Below are 6,186 nucleotides of genomic sequence, written 5' to 3'. Positions count from 1 at the left end.
GGGGCGGTAAGTAGACCAGAGGTTAGAGCATTGGGGCAGTAACCGAAAGGTTGCTAGATCGAATCCCCAAGCATGATAAGGTAACTGTTCCTAGGCCGTCATTGCAAATAAGATTTTGTTCTTAACCGACTTGCCTTGTTAAATAAAGGTTCAATTATGCACCAAGGTGTCTGGTTGAAATACTGGCACACAGCACTGACACCAATGCATGCCACCAGAGGTCTCTTCACAGTCCAGAAGAGACAATGGGAGGCTCACAGTACTACATAGAGCCATGACTACTTGGAACTCTTTTCCAGAGCGTCTGCTAAATGACTTAAATGTAAATGTAAATGTAAGTAACTCATGCAAGCAGTAAAATTAGATAAAAAAAAACAGATAAAAATACACCTTATGGAACAGCGGGGACTTTGAAGAGACAAACACAGTCATAGACACATGCATACACACACGATAACATACACACACGTGTACATGGATTTTGAGTTGTGGATTTGCTGGACCCCAGGAAGAGTAACTGCCTTGGCATGCAGCTAACAGGGATCCATAATAAATACAAATATCCCATATTAGGACAAATATGGAGGACACAATTCCCTGATAGGGAAACAATAAACTAAACGGACCAGTTAAATTTCTATAAAGCTGTAGCCTAACTTTATTGGCTCGTTCATGTATTTATAGGAGCAGGTGTGGCAGATGGACATGCATGTACGTTGTTCAGTGGGAAAGAAGTTTGTCTCCCTCCTGTGGCCGCTGAAAGGCCCTGCAACTACAAGTAAGATTGCCACCCCCAATGATACCATGAGACTGACTTCCCTCTATGATTGAGGACGGCTAGGCTTCTGTAGGTAATAATACATAGGAAACCATAGGTAACATGTCACGGATCTAGCAATGATACAGGACCCCCCACGTACATACAAAACTGATGGGCAGGGTGATGTGACATACAGTACACCTGTTGAGAGTTGCAGTTGGTCTGTTGGGTTTGTACTCCGTGTGGATTGGCATCTCCTCCAGATTCCCCCTGGAAGTCTCATCTACAGTTCCCATTTGGCTCCCTCTCCTTCTGCTCCTGCTTCAGACAGAGCACCTGCAGCTGCTGTCTAAGCACACAGTCACACAGTCACACACGGAAATAAAAGTTAACATAAACTAAGATTTTGTATTTTCTGTTTGAGTGTTTTCATGGTATTGTCTATAAGCCTCTATGTGTGTGTGTGTGTGTGTAAGTGTAAGTGTAAGTGTAAGTGTTTGCTTGCCTCAACATGGGAGGATTGTGTCTATGTGGCACACTCCTCCCTGGTCTTGGAGGTGGTAGTCTTTTGAAACAGGGCGCTGCTGTGTTTGAAGTACTTCTCTCCACCCTCACGGGAATAGATCCCGCGGAAGCCACCTGGGTGTTTGGCCTCATCCATCTGAACTTGCTCCACACTGGCTGCCTGGGACTGATACATCTCCTCCCTCCTGACAACACAAAAATGACCTCAACTGACCACAACTGAATGAATGAATTGAATGCATTAAAACAAAAAATACCGGATTGAGTTTGGTCCAAATCACTTTGTTCGTTACATGTCTATAACCATGATAATTCATAATATGACCCATCATAACTTGTTGTTACATGGTCAAACTGATCATACACGCACATTGAAATTCCACAAAGACAAAGTTCCAAATGGTCTTCCTACCCATCACGTTGTTCTGACTGTACAGGGCCTCGCTTGGACCAGTTCTGCAGCAGCCTCTCCTTCACCCTGCTCTTATTCTCCTTAGCAATCTTATGGCGGTCACAGGCAGACAGGTTTATAAGGACCGGGGTGTTATACAGCAGGCTATCCTTCTAATCCCGGGCAAATCAGTGGGGAAACTGGTGGGGGGGTGGGGGAGGGTCCGCCTGCACACCCATGTGAACATAATTGAACATGATGAATATACCTTGTTTGCCATCTAGCTTTAATATAAAATGCTAGCAAAATGCCTTAGCATAACACATTTCTTAGCTCAAAAGATGCTTTAGGGATATAGGACCCATATCAATACGTCATCCTAACCCAAGAAGAGGGCATCACACCTCTTGCACCCAGGGCCTGTTGATGGTCTAGCAGCACATCAAAGCCCAGGATCTCAAAGCAGGCACTGCCAGCAGCGTGGTTAGGGGAACAGGTGTGGTAGTTGTGTTTGAGGAAGGGGTGGGCAGAAACGAGCGTCTTAATAACCACGTCCTCAAAGTCCAACCGCATCTTATGTGTCGTAACACATGGCCTCCAGGTGCTTGTTCAAGGTGGACAGCTTCCTGGAACGACAGGGAGGAGGGAACTGAGATGGAAGCATTGGCTTAGCAGTCACCTGTGGATGGGAATTCCCAATGAGATGAATTATACAAACAAACGAAGGTAAAGGGTCAATTCGAGAGGTATTTTAAGTAAAGGAACACCTGCTTACCTTTTGCTGCCAGTGTCGTCATCGCGGACAAAGTTCTACTGGGCTTGTTGATGGCATAGTTGGTCAGAGGCATGCAAACACCATCCTTGTAGAAATAGAAAGATAGTCAGTGAGGGAGAGTCAGGGATCAGTAAAGCTACTGATGAGATTCCTCATGTTAAATGATTTATCTAGTGCTTCAAACCATCAACTGTACAAACAACACTGCCAAACAGAGCAAGATAGGACAATGAGAAGTGTGTAATGCTGTGTAACAGTTTTCATTAGAAGTGTTAACTGAGTAGCCGTGTTGTCCACCTCACCACGTTGCCATTGCTGGGCTCATTGTATTGGGTAGTGCAGAAGCGAGCCAGCCCATCGTTGTACAGGAAGATGCGGAAGGGGTAACAGGAGGTCACCAGTACATAGATACGCAGCTCAAACTTGAAGCCGTTAATAATGAATGGCTGGGGGAGAGCACAGTTGGCATTATGATATATCTAGTGACATCATCATAACCCTGCTTTCTGATTAGTCCCTTCATAATAACATTGTCATACCCTGCTCTCTGATTGGTCCCTTCATAATGATCTCCTCATACCTGCTCTCTGATTGGTCCCTTCATAATGACATCGTCATAACCCGGCTCTCTGACTGGTCCTCTCACATCGACGGGACAGTAGTGGAGAGGGTAGAAAGTTTTAAGTTCCTCAGCGTACACTTCACGGACAAACTGAAATGGTCCAACCACACAGTCAGCGTGGTGAAGAAGGCGCAGCAGCGTCTCTTCAACCTCAGGAGGCTGAAGAAATTCGGCTTGTCACCAAAAACACTCAAACTTTTACAGATGCACAATCGAAAGCATCCTATCGGGCTGTATCACCGCCTGGTAAGGCAACTGCTCAGCACATAACTGTCTCCAGAGGGTAGTGAGTTCTGCACAACGCATCACCGGGGGAAAACTACCTGCCCTCCAGGACACCTACACCACCCGATGTCACCGACATCAAAGACAACAATCACCCGAGCCACTGCCTGTTTACCCCGCTATCATCCAGAAGGCGAAGTCAGTACAGGTGCATCAAAGCATAAACATGTTTAGCAGATGTTAATGCGAGGGTAGAGAAATGCTTGTGCTTCTAGTTCCGACAATGCAGTAATAACCAACGAGTAATCTAACCTAACAATTTCATAACAACTACCTTATACACACACGTGTATAGGAATGAAGAATATGTACATAAAAATATATGAATGAGTGATGGTACAGAACGGCATAGGCAAGATGCAGTAGATGGTATCGGGTACAGTATATACATATGAGATGAGTAATGTAGGGGATGTAAACATATAAAAGTGGCATTGTTTAAAATGGCTAGTGATACATGTATTACATCAAGATGGCAAGATGCAGTAGATGGTATAGAGTACAGTATATACAGTATATCACAAAAGTGAGTACACCCCTCACATTTTTGTAAATATTTGAGTATATCTTTTCATGTGACAACACTGAAGAAATGACACTTTGCACCAATGTAAAGTAGTGAGTGTACAGCCTGTATAACAGTCTAAATTTGCTGTCCCCCCAAAATAACTCAACACACAGCCATTAATGTCTAAACTGCTGGCAACAAAAGTGAGTACACCCCTAAGAGAAAATGTCCAAATTGGGCCCAATTAGTCATTTTCCCTCCCCGGTGTCATGTGACTCGTTAGTGTTACAAGGTCTCAGGTGTGAATGGGGAGCAGGTGTGTTAAATTTGGTGTCATCGCTCTCACACTCCCTCATACTGACTGGTCACTAGAAGTTCAACATGGCACCTCATGGCAAAGAACTCTCTGAGGATCTGAAAAAAATAATTGTTGCTCTACATAAAGATGGCCTGGGCTATAAGAAGATTGCCAAGACCCTGAAACTGAGCTGCAGCACGGTGGCCAAGACCATACAGCGGTTTAACTGGACAGGTTCCACTCAGAACAGGCCTCGCCATGGTCGACCAAAGAAGTTGAGTGCACGTGCTCAGCGTCATATCCAGAGGTTGTCTTTGGGAAATAGAGGTATGAATGCTGCCAGCATTGCTGCAGAGGTTGAAGGGGTGGGGGATCAGCCTGTCAGTGCTCAGACCATACGCCGTACACTGCATCAAATTGGTTTGCATGGCTGTTGTCCCAGAAGGAAGCCTCTTCTAAAGATGATGCACAAGAAAGCCCGCAAACAGTTTGCTGAAGACAAGCAGACTAAGGACATGAAATACTGGAACCATGTCCTGTGGTCTGATGAGACCAAGATAAACTTATTTGGTTCAGATGGTGTAAAGCGTGTGTGGCGGCAACCAGGTGAGGAGTACAAAGACAAGTGTGTCTTTGCTACAATCAAAGCATAGTCTCTCCAAGCACTTCACAATGACGGAAGTGAGTGCTACGGGCCGGTAGTCGTTTAGCTCAGTTACCTTAGCTTTCTTGGGAACAGGAACAATGGTGGCCTTCTTGAAGCATGTGGGAACAGCAGACTGGGATAAAGATTGATTGAATATGTCCGTAAATACACCAGCTAGAATTACTCATCTCATATGTATATACTGTACTCTATACCATCTACTGCATCTTGCCTATGCCGTTCTATACCATCACTCTTTCATTTTTTATGTACATATTCTTATTAATTCCTTTACACTTGTGTGTATAAGGTAATTGTTGTGAAATTGTTAGGTTAGATTACTGGTTGGATATTACTGCATTGTCGGAACTAGAAGCACAAGCATTTCGCTACACTCGCATTAACATCTGCTAACCATGTGTATGTGACAAATAAAATAGGATTTGATTTGATTTGAATTAGCTAAATTCTGTGTACACCCAGTAATTACATTGTACTTGTGCAGATATTAAATATACTCTGTGGTGTACTTGTGTGTTTATCTTCTCACTTGGATGGCAAGGAGGTTCAGGTTGTCATAATGGCTAACGTACACATTAATTATAATCATCAAACCCTTGACTACTTGAATCAGCTTTGCTAGATTCAAGTAGTTGTGAAGCGTCTGCCCGAGGAGAGTTTTGAAAAAGGATTTAGGTCAGTTTTCTCCATCTAGGAGGCGAGGTTGACACTGACGTTCAGTTCACTGAGACTCAAACACCACTACAGGATCATATGGAGGTTCAGGATGCTGAGCAAACTGCAATAATGCAAGTAAAATATTGCATTATTTAATCACAATTCTTCAAAACTCTCCTCAGGTAAACTCATTTTGAATTGTTTTCAAAAGTGGAAACAGGTGGCATTTGGCCTACCCACCAGGGTGTACAGACTATCTTTGAATGAAGCAGCACAGGCCAACAAGGTTCTGATCAAATAAAAGGGTTCAGAAAGAAACTTCACCAGGATACATGCACTTGATAAAAATACATGCACTTGATAAAAATACATGGACTTGATAAAAATACATGCACTTGATAAAAAGCAATATTGTGCTGCTCTGTTTGTTGAGTTATCAAAGGCATTTGATTCAGTTGACCATGAATTGTTGCTAGCTAGACTCAGTATCACTGGTCTAAGTGAAGGGGCAGTAAATTGGTTTAGGAACTATCTTTCACAAAGTGTATATGCTGACAATCACAAGTCTAGCTTTCTTGAGATTAATAGAGGTGTGCCCCAGGGTTCCATTTTAGCTCCTGTGTTGTTCTCAATTTTTATTAATGATTTGGGAAATGGGATGCAACCAGCAAAGTTGCACCTATATGCCGATGACACAC

General features: G+C 43.5%; 1 pseudogene; it reads right to left on the bottom strand.

Moving 5' to 3' along the window:
* Positions 1 to 494: 494 nt before the first annotated feature.
* On the bottom strand, positions 495 to 3,055 carry LOC124038995 (annotated as a pseudogene).
* Positions 3,056 to 6,186: the final 3,131 nt, after the last annotated feature.

The sequence above is a fragment of the Oncorhynchus gorbuscha genome, linkage group LG07, assembly GCF_021184085.1.
Source record: "Oncorhynchus gorbuscha isolate QuinsamMale2020 ecotype Even-year linkage group LG07, OgorEven_v1.0, whole genome shotgun sequence".
NCBI classification, from domain to species: domain Eukaryota; kingdom Metazoa; phylum Chordata; class Actinopteri; order Salmoniformes; family Salmonidae; genus Oncorhynchus; species Oncorhynchus gorbuscha.
Note: the sequence above shows the minus strand (reverse complement) of the source record. Positions and strands in the feature narration are given on the sequence as shown.